We start from the raw sequence: 18,159 nt of genomic DNA, 5'->3' as shown, positions 1-18,159 counted from the left end.
TTGGGATTCATATAAGACACTTTATACTTGACATATGAGTGAACTTCTGTTTCTTATATCCAGAACCACCCTGACTAACCAAAATGCTCAATAAAAGTTAAGTTTCTTCCCTTCCTACAGGTTAAGTCCTCGGTGTCACTTAGCCTAAAGACATCAGAGGCTACCTTCTTCATTCCCAAAGGCCTCAGAGCCTTAATTGGATTCTCTTTTTTGTGTGTGTGCTCATTAAACAAAAAATGTTTTTATTGAGGCATAACACAGTAAAGCACACAAATCTTACGTATATACATCAAAGAATTTTTACACACACACACACACACACACACACACACACACACCCCTTTATATAACTACCACCGAAACACAGAACATTTCCAATGCTTATAGAAGGTTTACTTTTTCTACTCTCTGTGGAGTCGCAGATCAGATTATGAGTAGTTGGTTGGGTGTCCATGTGCTACGAACTGAATCGGGCTCTCCCATAATTCATACGTTGAAGTCCTAACCTCCAATGTATATATTTGGAGATGGGGTCTTTAAAATGTAATTAAGGTTAAATGAAGTCATAGGGTGGGGCCCTAATCTGATAGAATTGGTGTCTTTATAAGAAGAAGAGACAGCAGAGCTCTCTCTTCCCCCTCCCCCTCCCCTGCACACATAAAGAAGAGATCATGTGAGTACCCAGGGACATGGTGGCCATCTATAAGCCAAGAAAAGAGGCCTTAGAATGAAACCTACCTTGTTGGAATCTGGATCTTGGACTTCTAGCCTCCAGAACTGTGAGAAAGAAGTTTCTGTTGTTTAAGGCACCCAGTCTATAGCATTTTGTTATGGCAGCTCAAGCTGTCATACCATGTGACCTATACCAAGAATGAAGAGAGGAGAAAGAAGTTTTGAAAAGAAAACTACCCTTGGTAGGAGCTTGGGCAGTTGAACCTAAAATGCAAGCAGGCGGCCTGTGCCCAGCATGGGACAGGGTTGAGGGGGAGAGTGATGGCAGCACAGCCTGGAAAACAGGCAGCCCCTCGGGCCTCCAAGTCCAGTCTAGTTCCAGGCTGATGTGGACATATTGCAAGGAGACGTTGACAAATTTGGAACTACAGTTAAATGTCAACCAACAGCCTCTCGTTCATCTGTCCCTTAGGAAGTGCTCCAAGACAGCCCAACAATCCATTTTATTTTCCTGATCCAAATGTGAGCCTGGTGGGTAGAACCATCTGAGCACTGACTTAACAGGAAAAACTAACCCCTCAGCGCAGAATAGACTTAGCGCAATTTAGCAGCCAGATCATCCTGGACCACCTCTGAAAAGCCAAGCTGTGCTGCCACTTCCTTCTGCTATTAAACGGTCACTACTCCTCACCTGGATATTGGGGAACCCTTGGCCAGGAGTAGCTGGGAGGGGTCAGTCCTGGTCCAAGCTCCCTAACTTTGTCATTGCCCTGTGGGTTGTCCCCTCATAGGCTTCTGTGTCCTAAGATGGCCACTCACTAAACTTGTCACTCCTTGTGTCAGAGCTTTTGTATCAGTGACTGAGAGCTTTTGGTCTCTGCCTCTGAAACTGCTCTATTTCTATCTCTAAAGGAGAGTTTTCTTGCTTCCATAATTTCTCTTCCTATTTGTTATGGCAACGCCACAATGCAGCCCCTTCACCCACCCGCAACGTGACCCACCACAGACGGCTGTCCTCTCTGGGCTCCCATGGTGGGGAGCAAGGGAAGGATACACCCCAAACTCGAGGTAGCGGGTGCCTCGAGGCAGGGGGAGGGGATGCAGTCAGAGAGGGACACTGGGGGATTCACCTCTATTAGTACTTGTTTTTTTTATGAAATTATCTCATTTATTTGATTTGTTTATTTATTTCTGTCTTCCCTGCTCTATGAGAACAGTGACCCCAGTGAAGAGTGTTTACTGGTGTATCCTTGCCATCTAAAACCGTGTCTGGTAAGTGGTAGTAGGTATGTGATATTTGTTGAATGATCTTGTTAATCCAGGAGCAAGGCTGGTTCTCAGCTCTGAAGGGGAACACGATCTTTGATAATAATCATGAAAACAAATTCAAACGCAAGGAAAGACATGGATTCCAATGGAGATATCTCTGAAATCAAACCTGACACGCAATCTCCTTTTCCCATGATTATCTTTATAGCTCAAATACCATAAAGTCTCTGCAGCAACTGCCACCCCGTGAAGTGCATTTAAAGAGGGATAACACAGAGGGATACATCTATTTCTGCAGACGACGGAAAGTCTGTTTAGTCTCTGCCAGACTGAAAGGTGGAAAAGGCACCAAGGATATACCTCCACTTTCTCACCTCTTCTCTGTCTAGCTCCGACTTGGCTTTCAGGAGTCAAGGGAGCCTCCCCCAACCTCACATTCAGCTGCATCTCCCCTGAGCTCTCACATCTCCCGGGCTTGGCTACCCCAGGGTAAATCCAGCTTATATTTGTGGGGTTACCTGGCTGTCTCCCTTGACACGCTCCGGGCTCTAGGAAGGCAAGGGCCTGGTGTTGGTCACGGCCATGTCCTTGGCCCAATTCATGGCACAAAAGAAGCTGCCGGAGTGTTTGCTGACTGCATGAGGGCGGCAGCCGCACACCGCCTGCCCCGGAGCGCCTAGAAGCCCACCGCCTGTGACCCTGACGCGCAACACGGCACAGAGGCCAGAGAGCCAGTTGGAACCCACAGGCCCAGGTTTCCCAGAACAGTTTCTCTCCGGAACGTGGGTCTTCCACCTCGCTCAGAGTAACGGGGCAGGGCCTAAGCTTCTGAGATAGACGCCGGCCTTAAGAGAGAGGCAGCGTGAATCCTCTCTTGGCCTCTTTTCGGGAGGCCTGAGTCTGTGAAGGCGCCAGTGGAGCCGCCGCGCAGCCTCGAGGGAGACTCCCCGGGTGGGAGCTCTCTCCAACTGGTGCGAAGGGGCGGGCGAGGGCCCGTCCTCCTCTCGGAGGGCATTCCCTTTCTCTGGATCATGGGTACGGGGATACTCCCCTCTAAATTCTGGGGGTCAATAATGTTTAGGGGTGTTCCTCAGTGGGGGACGCTCCGGGGGTTCCCCCCACCCGGGGCCCCGAGACCCCGGGGCCAGCCGTTCCCCTCGGACGCTCCCCGCGGCCGCCCTTACATGCAGCCCGAGGAGGAGGGGCCGCTGCCCACGCCCCGGCCCGGCCCGGCCCGGCCCGCCAGCTCAGCGCGCCCGCCGCCCGGCCGCCCGCGTCCCCCGCACTCCGGACCCAGCCCGCCCACTCGCTCCGCGGCCGCCGCGCGCGTTCCCGCAGCCCCCCGCCCGTCCTGTTAGTATGTTTGTGTTGTTCTCCTTACGCCGGGTGATAGGGCCGTGGGTGTTTTGTATTTTTATGCCTTGTTGTATGTCCTGTTTCAGAAAAGCTGTGTAAAAAAGATTAACACAAAGAAAAGTCGACATACATGAATATTACGAACAGAGTGTAGAGCAAAACTCGCCCAACAGAGCTGAGCGGCCTCCTTCCCTCCCAGCCGAGCCCCGAGTGGCGCCTCGCAGGCTGGGCTGTTGATGGTGCTGGAACCCCTGTGCAAGTGGGTGCAGGGTCCCCGGAAAGCCTGGATCGGTATTTGATGCGCACTGCTCGGGCTGCAGACACCAGTCTCTCTCGGAATGTGTTTTGGGGCTACTCCAGGCTCTGGAAAGGAGGTGCGTGGTGGACATGGTCGGGCTAGGGAAAAAACAAACAAGCAAACACACAGAAACAAAATCCCAACCCTTGTTTCTGGCCCTTGGGTGACCATTAAATCTTCTACCACCGTGAAAGAAGGGGGAACGGTTGCTGGGGGGCCTCCAACTTCCTATCCCGACACCCCAACCTATCTCCCTGGTCAGCACTTTTCTCCCTTTGCCCACATCGGCTTTTCCAAACTCCACCTCCACCCCCATCTCCCCGCGGTGGCTCTGAACACACACCCTCCCTGCCTGCTGCACAGAGCAGAGAGCACTCCTGCCTCCGACCGGACTTCTTTCAACCTCCTGCCCTCCTTCCCCCCGCCCTCACCAAACTTCGCTACGCCCCCGCCCACCTTTTTCTCTCTGTCTAAGGCCAGACCTCCCGAGCTCTCAAGCCATCCCCTCCCATTGGTTCTGCAACCTCAAAACCTTTCATTGCCTTCAGCCTCTTTCCTCTCAACCGTGTGCTTCTCATCAGCCTTTAAACAAGCTCAAGTCCTTCCCATCGCAGTCTCCCCCTTGCCTCCCCTTCCCCCTCCGGCTACTTCCAATCGCTCTGCTCCGCTTCCACATAAGCAGGAAGGACCCCCCTTGTCTATGCTCAGCCTAATTTTTAGTTCTGTTAAAATGAGAAATGAGGTGAAAATATCTAGACACCAAGAAACCTAGAGACCCGTCCAGAAGGTTTATTCTACATTCCCTTTTCTCTCTAAACAACATCATGCAGGTTTGGTTGTGACCACACTGGTTTCCGTCTTCTCCTTGGTGTATTTAAAAAATAATCCGGGGAGAAGTGGATCCCCTAACTTTTAGGGGAGCTGCCCCAGAGTGTCCACAACCAATCAACATGTTTCAAAGGGAAGGGGGAGGTCACCTTCAGATCAAAGCTCCATTTTCTCCTCGAGGCAGGCCCCTCTGTTCAGTCATTGGCACAATTTTGGGACAAGAATTTCCCTCGGAACTTTTGAAAACGCTGCATATTCATTTTGTACCAATGATGTAAAATACGTCTTCGTGCGAAAGGGGAACACAGATTCTGGTGAGACTTTGAATCATAAACCGTCACAATTTGCTTTGTTTATCTTTTTTTTCCAGAAAGAGAAGAAAGCAATATAGCTCAATGGTGGTATTACAGGGTTTTCAGGGTTTTGGAAGAGAATTTAACCACGGGGCTCCTGGAGCCTCTTTGAAGCCAAGATTCTGGAAAGCATCGTCTACCTATGTGCTTTACTTTCTCGTCTCCTGGTCGGTCCGCCTCTGTTCTGCGGGGCCTCGGCCCCCACTGAGGCAGTGCTCCCTGGGGCCTCCCCACCTCCCTTGTCACTCCATCGCTGGAACCCCTTCAGTCCTCAGCATTCTGGCAGCTTATTTGGTTCCGTGACATTTAATTACACCACACTGTGGGGTCCTTGGGCTTTGCCAAAGGGTTCGATGGGGGTGTTGTACTAAGTCAGGATCACGTTAGCCTTGCCTGGCCTCCCGCCATCTTGCTTTCTTGCCATCAGCTCCTTATCCCCTTTACCTTTCATTTTGCCATGGCACCTGCGAAACCTACCTCCCCGTCATCTGAAGCATCTCCCCCTCCTTTGAATCTTGAGATCTACTGACACCCAGGCCCTCCCGGGAGGGAGTGGCTGTTTCACCTTCTGAAACAAGCCCTCAGGGCTTCCCTGGTGGTGCAGTGGTTGAGAGGCCGCCTGCCGATGCAGGGGACACGGGTTCGTGCCCCGGTCCGGGAAGATCCCACATGCCGTGGAGCGGCTGGGCCCGTGAGCCATGGCCGCTGAGCCTGCGCGTCCGGAGCCTGCGCGTCCGGAGCCTGCGCGTCCGGAGCCTGTGCTCCGCAATGGGAGAGGCCACAACAGTGAGAGGCCCGCATACCACAAAAAAACAAACAAACAAAAGAAGCCCTCAGCACGACTTGTAACAGAAATGCTGGAGCCAGCTGTTAATTAAAAAGTATTTATCCACCTGTTCCAGCGCTGCTTTTTTCTCCTAGCTCCAGACTCACGCAGCCTGTAGGCACCTTGAACTCAGAATGCCCAAACGAGAGAGAACGCATCACCCTCCCTTCTAAGCAAGCTTCTCCTTTTCTCTGCTCTCATGATCGGCGTCCACATCCAAACAGGTGTCTGTGTTTTTCCAGACTGCTTCCTCCAGGCCAGTGCCAGCTCTTGCCCAGATAAACTGCTTCTGGGCACACCCCTTCCATCTGTCCTCACAGGGCAGCCACAGGCATCTTCCTAAAACGCAAATCTGATCCCGACACTACTCTGCATCAAATTCCCCAGTGGCTCCCACTGTCTGCTGACATCGCAGCTCATCTTCCACTGCTCCCTACCCCTCACCCCACGCTGCAGTCCACTGAGCTCTGTCGGCTTCCCCAGTGGACTACACTCTCCCTCCGTCTCTGGGCCTGTGCATTTCCTATCCAGGCTCCCCTGTCCCCTCGCCATCTTAGGCTTCATCTTCAAGTCTCGCTTTTATCTGTTACTTCTCCCAGAAATCTTTCCCTGATCCCTAACTTGGAGTTAGGTGCCCTTCCTATGGTGGGCAGGGCATTAATAGCCTCTTCTATACAGCCACTATGGAGAACAGTATGGAGGTTCCTTAAAAAACTAAAAATAGAACCACCATATGACCCAGCAATCCCACTACTGGGCATATACCCTGAGAAAACCATAATTCAAAAAGACTCATGTACCAAAATGTTCATTGCAGCTCTATTTACAATAGCCAGGACATGGAAGCAAGTTAAGTGTCCATCAACAGATGAATGGATAAAGAAGATGTGGCACATATATACAATGGAATATTACTCAGGCATAAAAAGGAACAAAACTGAGTTATTTGTAGTGAGGTGGATGGACCTAGAGACTGTCATACAGAGTGAAGTAAGTCAGAAAGAGAAAAACAAATACCATATGCTAACACATATATATGGAATCTTTAAAAAAAAAAAAAAGGTCAGAAGAACCTAGGGGCAAGACGTAATAAAGATGCAGACCTACTAGAGAATGGACTTGAGGATACGGGGAGGGGGAAGGGTAAGCTGAGACAAAGTGAGAGAGTGGCACGGACATATATACACTACCAAATGTAAATTGGATAGCTAGTGGGAAGCAGCCTCATAGCACAGAGAGATCAGCTTGGTGCTTTGTGACCACCTAGAGGGGTGGGATAGGGAGTGTGGGAGGGAGGGAGATGCAAGAGGGAAGAGATATGGGGACATATGTATATGTATAACTGATTCACTTTGTTATGAAGCAGAAACTAACACACCATTGTAAAGCAATTATACTCTAATAAAGATGTAAAAAAATAGCCTCTTCTGCAGTCATAATAATATAAACACTATTGGATTAGTTAAAATTGTGATGAACTGTCTTGGGAAGATAAGGAAGGAAAAGGAAAGTGTAGGATGTGTGGGTGCAGGAGCGTGCAGGCGGAGAGGTGTGTAATAGGACAGCTTCATCTTCTAGAATAGGAGGTTGGAAATCAGCAGATGATAGTGCAAAGTGAAAAAAAATCAGTCACTTATCATATAAGCATATGATTGAGAATTAGGGAGGTAAATACCAAAAGAACTGGCTTAAGAGTTTGAACGTTGCAGGGCTGGATTACGAGACTATTGCTATTTAACCAATATTTATTGTACAACTGACCAAATAAAAATTAAATTAGGAAGATAAGTAAAACAGGTCAAACCAGAGCCTCTCTGCTTGGGCTAGGACAGCAGAACTCGGCTCCAGCCCATCCCTGGCACTCTCACAGCATAATTCGACACTAGACAAACCATGGTTTCAAAAAATTCCCAGGAAACAAGAGAGAATCGCCAAATGACTTGGATGAGAAACAGCCACTTAAACAACAATTAATCTCTCTGTGATTCAGGATGAGAGAATTTTGCTGTATTTAGTTTCTACAGAGAAGCTAATGCAGGCATCTCCTTTCTGTAGTTTATTCAGCACCCAGAATCTAGAAGAAGCTAGAGTTACTCCCGCCCCAAAGCTAGAGCACCCCCCCCACCCCGCTTCTCCTGGCTGAAGATGTGCCTTTCTTGTCCTTCACAGACATGTGAGGAGGTCTTGATAAAGCAGGTAGGGAAAAGCCCTGTTCCCCAAGCTGTCTCTGACAATGTGTAGAATTTTTCAGACACAATCTCGGCCAGTTTAAATCAAGGAAACTATATATTTTGGTTAAGTCCTTCCTGGGCCAAGTTTTTAGATAGATTTCCAGCAATGTCAATGCATGGTATATAATTATAGTATCTTCAAATTAGGAAGAGGCTGCATGAAGATGCTAATGCAACCTACTGCATTTAGAAAACCTTTCAGCCTGAATCACGTAGAACAGGGATGTATTTTTCACTATCTTATTTCACAGTCACATGTGAAACATGTCCTTTTTAAGCATTAGGAATTTATATATTTATAACATCTGCAAAAGAGAACATTACACGTGGGGTCTGCCCCGAGGATTTCCAGGAACACCTCTTTCTGTGTGGTTTGTAACACAGAATTTTTTGAGGTGTGTCCCCAGGGTTTGCCTCTTTATCTGAGAACTTTCACACCCGTGGCTATTCCCAAGAATGGGCCCTCCCTACACACACACACACACACACACACACACACACACTCACAGAGCCACAGAACAGAGAGGTGGCCAACCCAGAGGAAGCACTCCAGAGGCAGCTGAGCCAATTGCCCTCCCTGGCCTGGGGATTAGGAATTGGGTCACCTAGAGAGGGGTCAGTTAGTACATTCACCAAAGTTTAGGTTCATGAAAAGACCAGCTGTGTTTCAGCAGAGATGAGAAAGCCAGTCTGCAGGGAGAGAGAGAGAGAGAGAGAGTGAGAGAGAAAGAGAGAAGGGAAAAAGCAGATGTACTGGGAAGCAGAGATGAGAGATCTCGTGTTCTGAGAGAGACAGGTCATTGGGCAGAGACCAACAGAGGCCAGGAGACAGTGACCAAGCAGCAGAGTGAAGGACAAAGACACAGAACACAGTAGGAAATAAAGAGAGACAGGGTCATAGACTGAAAGACAAAGGGACAGGGCGATGGCACCGTGGCTCCCCACATGTCCCTCCACCCCTAGCCTGGCTGCTCCTCGGCCCAGGAGGTAAAGCACCACTTTCCTGTCCTTTTCAGAATAATCCGAAATCTGGGTGATTCAGACAGTGCTTGGGACTGAAGGGAGCTCGGCTTCAGTTTTGTGTCTGTTCTGATAATTTATTTTTACCCTTTTCGGGGAGGGGGCATTCAGTGTTTTTTTTTTTTTTTTCTCCAAAGGGAAGGGAATTAAGCATGACAGTCAGTATAACAAAACTTGCTATATATGCCTCTGTTCAGACAACGGTATTTTTTCTCTAACTGCAGTCATTAAGTCAATGCTGCTGTAGGTGTGACACTTAAGTGACTGGGTTTTTATTTTCGTCCCCAAGGTAGAAAACTCTTGCCTACTTTCTTACTGTGCACTGGTTGGGTGAGGTGTCCAAGATTGTTCTGCAGCTTCAGAGAGCCAGGAACGGTTGATCCATGTAGGGCTCTCTCTGCCTTTGTCATCCCTATGGAGTAAAAACCCCACAACAGCGGGTTTTGAGACTGTTCTGTCCACCAGCTTGTAGTGTGTAGTAGGTACTCAATAAATCCTAGAATGGACAATAAATCCTGGAATGGACAAGGGACACACAAACAAGTGCCCGTGGGTATAACCAGGGCCCAGGCATGGGAGGAGGAGAGCACAGGGGGCCGAGGTCCTGGGCTTCAGGGGTCTCCCCCACTTCCAGTTGGGCCCCAGTGGCCCCTTTCCTGCCGTGGGGCTGGCTGTGACGCTGCCTGGATGGAGTCAGGGCGGGTCCTGGGTTATGCCTGCCCTGGGACAGTGGAGGCTCAGGAGGAAGTGGGAGCGAGCAGGCTCACTTCCGGTCTGGCTCACGGCAGAGGAATAAAGCCGGCTCCAGGGTGGAGCTCACGAGGGTGGGAGCCACAGGGATCTGAGAGAGGGACCTGGGCTGCCCTTTTCTCATCACAGCGAACATGCTAGGCTGGGCTCCGATGGGGCCGCTGCCATCTCCCCCGCTCCATTTCTTCCTGTGTCCCCGCCTCAATTCTGCAGGGGCAGGGGGAAGGGAGGGTGCCCAGCCCAAGCCCATCCCAGCTGTGCAGAGGGGTCGCAGGGTCTGGGAAGACTGCCCCTCTGGTCACCACCCAGGTGACCTGAAGTGTCACAGAGCTGCAGTTGCCAGTGGTGGGCTGGGCTGCAACCTCCCCAGCTGTCCCAGGGGGAGGGTTGAGGCCGCCCCCTCCTGCCCCGCCAGCCCCACCAGCCCTGACAAGTTAAGGCAGCAAGGCCAGCGCTGCTCTCCCAGTTTTGATTCAGTCGTTCCTTCACTTGTTCATTGACTGACTGCCTCCTCCCAAGAGAACCCAAGGCCCAGTGGCCCACAGAAGGTGCTCCATAAGCATCAGAAGCAGGACGAAGGGCTCTCCCTTTTCAGGTGTACTTTAGTCTCTGCATTTCACCAAAGGCTGGTGAGTCCATTTTCCTGAGTTTCTGGGTCCGAGATTTCCTTTAATTTTCTTCCTGGCTTCGGGAGTCCTGGGGGGCCCTCGTCCCCTAAGGATCCTGTAGTTTTCACTCTATTGTCTCAGGCAATGACTGTTGCCACATGAAGTTCAAAGCTGTACTGGTTATCAACATTTTTGAAAGTCATCTGACTTTGTTTCCTCTGCTTGAAAGTTGGGAGAAGCCTTTATTTTTCCATCAAGTTTAGGAATTTCACCAGAATATATCTTAGAGTCGGGTTGGCTTCTCACTTGAATTGGTACAAGATGACCCATCTCACTTCATTGTAACAATTTAGCAAATATTAAGGGCTTCTATGTGCTAGGCACTGTTTTAAGTTCTGGGAAGATAGCAGTGAAGAAAACAGAAAAAACTCTCTGCCCTTGTGTGCAAGGGAGGGTGGAAGGGAGGGAGAGGGAAATAGGAAGAGAGAAGACAAACAAGTTTTGATTACTGATTCCGTTCCATTGATTTATTTAGACACTTCAGGAACTTTTCCCCCCATATTAAATCTTCACACTTTATCCTAAATGTCCGGCATTTTCCCCGAGCTTTGCTTCCATCTCTCCATTAATTTCCCCCATTTGCCACAGAGGTTTCTCTTGCCTATCTCGTTTAATAATCCAATCTCCTCTAATCCTATTAGTCACAGCTTCCAGTGACAAGCTAATGTGACGGGCACCCACTTGCCCTGCACTGTCCTTGTCTGATCACCCTGAGAATTGGTAATAGTTGTTTTCTAAAATCTTCTTTCATTTCATGTGAGACATCCTTTTCAGAGAATAGGATTATCAATACAATTTCACTGCTTTCTTCTTTTACTTCTGTGCTTGGGGCTTTCTCACTGAGATCAGATTAGTTTTCTTCCTCTTATATTCAGACTTCCTTGCAGTTCATGTGTAGATCCAATGAGAGCAAGTGGTTTTTTTTTTTAAATCATTAAACCTTGTAATATATATTCGTTCAAAAGGGAGGAGAGAGAGGAAATCGGGAAGGAGAGGAGGGGAGGGGAGAAGACAGGACGATTTAAATAGGCCCCCCCTTCTACTCAGAGAGCGCGTGCCCCGCAATGAGCAGAGATCGGAGATGTGATGGGAACCTGTCGTTCTCTCCGTGGTCTAGCGTCCCACGTGCCCCTTATATGTGAGCATCTCATTATGACTCTAATATCTAAAGATGTGTTTTTCAAACAACAAGACCCATAAGATAAACCAACTACTTCATCTGCCCAACCAAAGAAACAGCTATCTCTTTCCAACTGAAGGGGAAACTGGTTGAAGTGGATTTTCAATAGATGGTACTATACAGTAGAGAAATTTATGGGTAATTTAAAGGGTTTTCATGAGTGACTCTGACTATATGGGATAAAGTCTTACATGGAGATTTTCGAATCCAATCCTCAGGTAAGATGTGACCCCCTTGTACTAGACGTCTCAACCGCAGTGTCTGGGATGCCATAGCCCCTTCTGATGGCCAAAGTGGGCAGACCCCTCTCCTCAGAGACCCCAATTTATAGGCTCCCCCTGATAATCTATGGCTTGGTACAAATAGGCCACATGAGCCAATCAGATTCTCCCTCTCTGAAACCTGAAACTGGAACCACCAAAGAAGGAGGCTGCTAGCCATGGCAGCTGAGGCTTGAAAGTCACACACTGCCACTTCTGCAGTTCCCTACTGGTCACACAGGTCAGCCCTCTTCACTGGGAGGGAACTTCATGGACACAATTCACTAACTTAACATTTATGGGTACCTGTGATGTGCCAGGCACTCTTCTAGGTTGTGAGGATATAGAGATGAACAAGGTCCCGGTTCTTATAACACTTATCCAGAGGGCCGCTCTAGGCAAGCAAGAAATAGGTACATGAGCAAGGTGGTCAGAGAACAGCAGAAAGCCCTGAGTTTTGGAGTGAAGCCATGAATTTTCTCTGCAAGTAACTATTTTCTTTTTGAGAAACAGCTCTCAGCTTTCTATTGGGTTCTGTTGTTGTTTGTAAGATTAAGTATGGAAGAAGGGTCGATGATGAGGTTAAGTAGCTAAGGGGGTAGATTGTGGAGGATAAACGTCATCAACTCACTTTGGCTTCAAAACCAAGGAACACGCTTCCTATATTTTGAGAATTCCCCACCCAATGAACTCACACCTCCCCATGGCGGAAGCCAGATCGTTTCCCAGCCTCACTTGCAGACGGGGCAGAGCATGTGACTTAAGACACCACCAATGTGATGCATTTGCATGAGGCTAAGTGTCACTGAGAAGCAGGTGCCAAGGCATCTTCTCTAGAGAGGATGACAGCAGATCCACCCGGCTCTCAGAGGCAGCAGGAGCAGGCACCCCAATGGTGGTGTCCATCATCAAGTGCACTCCCAGGGCAAACGACGGTGTGAGTGCAATGGGGGTTATCCACACAGATGGCCTCCTTGCCTGGTTCTCTGTTTTCCTGGAGATTTTATGAGGTACCTAATATCCTTTAACAAATTCCTTTCCAGCTTAGACCAGCTAGAGAGGAGTCTGTTGCTTGTAAACAAGAACTCTTGCTGGTACATGAAGGGAGAACAGCAATAAACAAGATAATTTCAGATAGAGGTCAGTGCTAGGAAGAAGTTAACACACAGTGATATGGATGGGCATCTCCTAAGGAAACCTAGCATGACATTGGAACTGACTGCGTGGCAAACCATAAAATGCAAATTATGTATCATCACTCACGTAGTATCTACAAACATGTAACAGTGAACAACAACCAAAAACACAAGATGTGAAATGATATGAAATGAGAGTGACAGGCTAGGGCAGGGGCTATTTTTGATAAGGTGGCCAGGGAAGCCTGTCTGAGGAGGTGACATTTGAGCTGAGACCTGAAAGATGAGAAGGAACCAGCCACGCAAAGATCTGGGTAAGGAGAATTCTAGGCAGAGGGAGCAGAAAATATAAAGGATGAACTGGGGAAGTTGAGGGATAGATGGAAGGTTGGTGTGTTTAGTGGGTAAAGAACCTGATGAGGGACTTCCCTGACGGTCCAGTCATTAAGACTCCGAGCTTCCACTGCAGGGGGCACAGGTTCGATCCCTGGTTGGGGAACTAAGATGCACAGGCCGAGTGGCACAGCCAAAAGAAAAGAAGGACATGATGAGATTGGACAGTAGGTAGGGGCCAGTTCATGCCAGGCTTTGCAGGCCATGGCCAGGCATTTGTGTTTGATTCTAAGGGTGGTGGGAAGCCATCAGAGGCTTTAAACAGGGGGTGATATGGTACTGTGGTAGCCAGTCTCTAAAATGCTCCCATTGATCCTCACCTCCTGGTATTTACACGCTCGTGTGGTCCCTCCCACACAGAATATAGCTGATGAGTGTAACCCTAGAATACTGCAGAAATGAGCATGTGACTTTCAAGCCTAGGTCATAAAAGACATTGTGACTTTGGGACTTCCCTGGTGGTCCAGAGGTTAAGACTCTGCACTCCCAATGCAGAGGGCCTGGGTTTGATCCCTGGTCAGGGAACTAGATCCTGCATGCCGCAACTAAGAGCCTGCATGCCGCAACTAAATATCCCACAGGCTGCAACTAAAGGAGCCTGCACGCTGCAGTGAAGATCCCTCCTGCCGCAACTAAGACTGGTGCAGCCAAATAAATAAATAAATACTAAAAAAAAAAAAAAAAAAAAAAGACATTGTGACTTTGTCTTGCTCCCCGAGTCATTCCCTCTGGGGAAGCCAGCTGCCATGTTGTGAGGATGCTCAAGCAGCCCAATGGAGAGGCCCACTGGTGATGCACTGAGACCTCCTGCCTACAGCCTTGTGAGTGAGACACCTAGGAAGCAGATCCTCCAGGCCCGGTCAAGCCTTCAAAAGACTACAACTCCAACCAACATCTTGACCACAACTTCACGAGAGACCCTGAGCCAGAACCACCCAGGTAAGCAGCTTCAAATTCTTGACCCATACGTGTGTGTGATCATAAATATTTGTTGTTCTAGGCCACTGAGTTTTGGGATAATTTGCTACCTGTACCCATTGTTACGGCTGGTGTCTGTTCTGCTTGGCAGATGCCCATGCTTTAGTAGTTGTTAGGTATCTTGGCTATTAGCCCTGAGTAGGAGTAATGACACAGAGAAGAGGTAGAGTCATGAGTGAGGGGAGACCAAACGGTGGAGGCAGAGAGAAGGGCAGCACCCTGGGGAGGGCTGGGCCACTCGTGCTACTTGGGGGAGGACAGAGCAAAGATCTGCATCCAGGTTGTTCTCCTGGGTTCCCAAGTCTGTGTCCTCACTGTAAATGCCCCACGACTTCAGGTGAGATGGGTGAGCTCTCTTCCTTATTCCACTCCGAGCGCTTTCAGACCTGAGGCTGGAGGATGGGGCTGTTGTCCTGGTTCCCTCTCTTGGGCCGAGTAGAGCGCTCCGTCCAGATATGTGCACCGGCCACCAGCCAGCTTCCTCCACGCAGTTACGACCGCATACTCACTGCACGTCAGCCTCCCCAGCCAGGTGGGAGAGGGGCTGTGTGAAGGGAATCCATTTCTTCATCTCCTTCCATTAGGAGGGGCTGGATTATATGGACTCAGATTCTGAGCTATGCTCCTCTTTAAAAAAAAATTTTTTTTTGTTTATTTGGTTGCGCGGGGTCTTAGTTGCAGCAGGCGGGCTTCTTGGCTGTGGCTTACCGGCTCCTTAGTTGAGGCACTCGGGCTACTGTTGGGGTTGATTTCAAGGACATTTTAATGGGATTTAGGGATGGGAGGTGCTGGAATTTCAGCTCACTCTAAATAATTTCTTGAAAATCAGACACATGGCATTAATTTAAAAAACACTAAATAGAAAAAGTTCAAACAATACAAAAATATAAAAAGTGAACTCCCCTTACTCTTCCCACTCTCTGATTATTTAGATTATCTTTGGTTTTTCTCTAATACAAATAGTTCTGTGATGCACATACTTGTTCACATTTCCACGAACCCTTGAGCAAATATTTCTAAGGAATAGATTCCTAGAAGTCTATCTGCACATTTTACATATGCTGATGGGTTCTCCCCATTGTCCTTCAAAAGACTGCACCAGCACAAAAGCCCACGCTATACAGGAGCACGCCTTTCTTCTTTCCAACGTTAGATATTATCACTTTAAAAATTTGCATTTCTCTGATCCCTAGTGAGCATAAATGTCATTTCTCAACTAGTGGTCATTTGAATTTCTTCTCTTACGAATTGCCTGTTCTTGTTATTTGACCATTTATATCTTGGAAAATAAAGCTTCATCCTTTGATATGAAGGGACTCTGCATATTTCAAGTTATTATGCATGTTGTACCTAATGTCTATCATTTGCCTTTTGTCTTTGATATGGTCTCTAGCCCTACAGAAGTTTTCCATTTCTATGAGGTCAAATCTATCCACTTTTCCCTTTAGGGCTTCTAGATTTTGTCTTGCTTAGGAAAGTTTTCCCCACTCCAAGAATATAAAAAATATCATATTTTCTTCCAGTGCCTTAATAATTCTGTTTGATGGCTGATGTCAAATTGTCCTCCAGAAAGGTTTACCAGTTTACATCCCATCAGCCGTGTGTATGAGCCCTTCCCCACACCCTCACCAGCCCTGAGCATCCGCAATCTTTTCAAATCCTTGCCAGGAGTGAACAATTTGTATCTTGTTGTTTTAATTAGCATTTCTTTAATTATCAGTGAGATCCAGAATCTTTTCATATGGGTATTAGTTATTTGTATTTCTTTTCCTGTGAACTGCCTGATGGTATCTTCACCTTGGTTTTTCTGTTGGCTGTCAGTCTTTATCTTTTGATAAAGCGCTCACTGTTTCTTAAGGAAACAGTCTGGCCCCGTGTGGTAAATTAGTGCCCCCGGTTTGTCCTTATATCTCTGCTGTCTGCTAGCAGCATCCGTTGCCAGCTGCTTGGTGCAGTGGGGTGGGTGAGGAGCCACACGCCCCCGGTCACCTTGTCAGCCTCCTGGGCCTCTCCTGCTTCCTGTGCCTGCCTGCCCTGCCCTTGGTGCACCCCAAAGGCCAGCCCCTCCCTTTACAGAATCCTCTTCTGAACATTTATGGGTAGATTTTCACCTTCAACTCAATTCCAGCTGTTTGCCTTTCACTCTTCAGCATCCTTTACTCCTCATAATTTCTGATAATGAGGATATACCTTTGTAGTTTCTAGCCCATGATAGATTTTTAAAATATATATATATTTAAAATTAGTTAATTAATTAATTTTTGGCTGCGTTGGGTCTTTGTTGCTGTGCGCGGGCTTTCTCTAGTTGCGGTGAGTGCGGGCTACTCTTCGTTGCAGTGCTTAGCCTTCTCATTGCGTTGGCTTCTCTTGTTGTGGAGCATGGGCTCTAGGAGCGTGGGCTTCAGTAGTTGTGGCTTGCGGGCTCTAGGCCGCAGGCTCAGTACTTGTGGTGTATGGGCTTAGTTGCTCCATGGCATGTGGGATCTTCCTGGACCAGGGATCAAACCTGTGTCCCCTGCATTGGCAGGCGGATTCTTAACCACTGCACCACCAGGGAAGTCTGTTTCTTCTGGTTTTAAACTGTATTTTCTCCAAGATTTCAGGTCTAAAATCATTTGGTAAAATGTTTATTTTACCCAAGACATTTTAACAAGCTTGCATTGTCAAGCCACACTCTCATTCACGCAAACCAGATGACCACGGAGACGTTTTTGTATTGGTAAATAAATAAATAAATAAATAAATAAATAAATAAATAAATAAATAAAATCAGCTTCTAGACCAGAGGCTGCCAATCAACCCATCCTGGGCTGGGTGCCTGGTAACCCTGACCACAAGGAGGTGGAAGAATGCCAGGGGGCGCTCTTTACAGGCCACAGCCCCTTCTCCAGTTAATACTAAAGTCTCAGGTGTGGCTTCTTGGGCGGTCATTTATTTGTATTAATATTGGCCATCAATAGATGTAATAATAATATCCCTGAATTGGTCAGAGGCATCTCTCAGGCTTCCCGGAGCCTGGGCCCCCTGGATCTTCCATGTTGGAAACTCTGGGTGCCCTCTCATCCTTTTCTTGTGCTCTTTTCTGTGCTCCATCCTCTCCCTTCTCCTTCTTTGGTCCTCTCAAAGTCTGATTCTCCTGCTCTCATCCATCTCTACCTGTCTCCATGCCTTTCCCAGTGTGTTCCACAGAACATCAGACTCACCAGATGGTCCTGACAAAAAGGACTCAGGGGTCGAACACATTTTTTTTTTTTTTTTTTTTTTTTTCTTTTTTGCGGTATGCGGGCCTCTCACTGTTGTGGCCTCCCCCGTCGCGGAGCACAGGCTCCGGATGCGCAGGCCCACCGGCCATGGCTCACGGGCCCAGCCACTCCGCGGCACATGGGATCCTCCCAGACCGGGGCACGAACCCGCATCCCCTGCATCGGCAGGCGGACTCTCAACCACTTGCGCCACCAGGGAGGCCCATGGGGTCGAACACATTTGAGCAATGCTGACTTAGTCAACCTCTTGGAGGTGGGTTGGCACGTGAGGGCCCCTTGCGAAGTCCTTCAGTGAAGACAGCTTTTCACTGTGCTTAAGCAGCCAGTACCCCAGGCCTGCAGGAGCACTGCTCTGTGCACCCCTTATCAGCATTCTGCAGAACTAGCATTTGCCAGGCCTTGCCATGGGGAGCGCTGGTTCTCAGGCCCCCGGGTGGGAAGTGATTAAACAGCGCTGTTTGCAGTGGCTAGAGGTGTGTGCTGGTGTAACCGTGGATGCCCAGGGAGTTCTTTCTTCCGAAAGAACCTGGAGCCAGAAGTGACACGTTTCACCAACTCCCACTGCTACCGGCTGATCTGAAAGAGAAGGCAGAGTCAGAAGCAGGAGCCAGATGGCAGACCAGCCTCCTGGGCCGGGGAAGACACAGAGCTGCAGGGATTCCCAGGCTGCTTCTTGGG

This window comes from Mesoplodon mirus, assembly GCF_964341445.2.
Source record: "Mesoplodon mirus genome assembly, chromosome: 4".
NCBI classification, from domain to species: Eukaryota; Metazoa; Chordata; class Mammalia; order Artiodactyla; family Ziphiidae; genus Mesoplodon; species Mesoplodon mirus.
The sequence above is the reverse complement of the archived record's forward strand: the minus strand, read 5'-3'. Positions refer to the sequence as shown.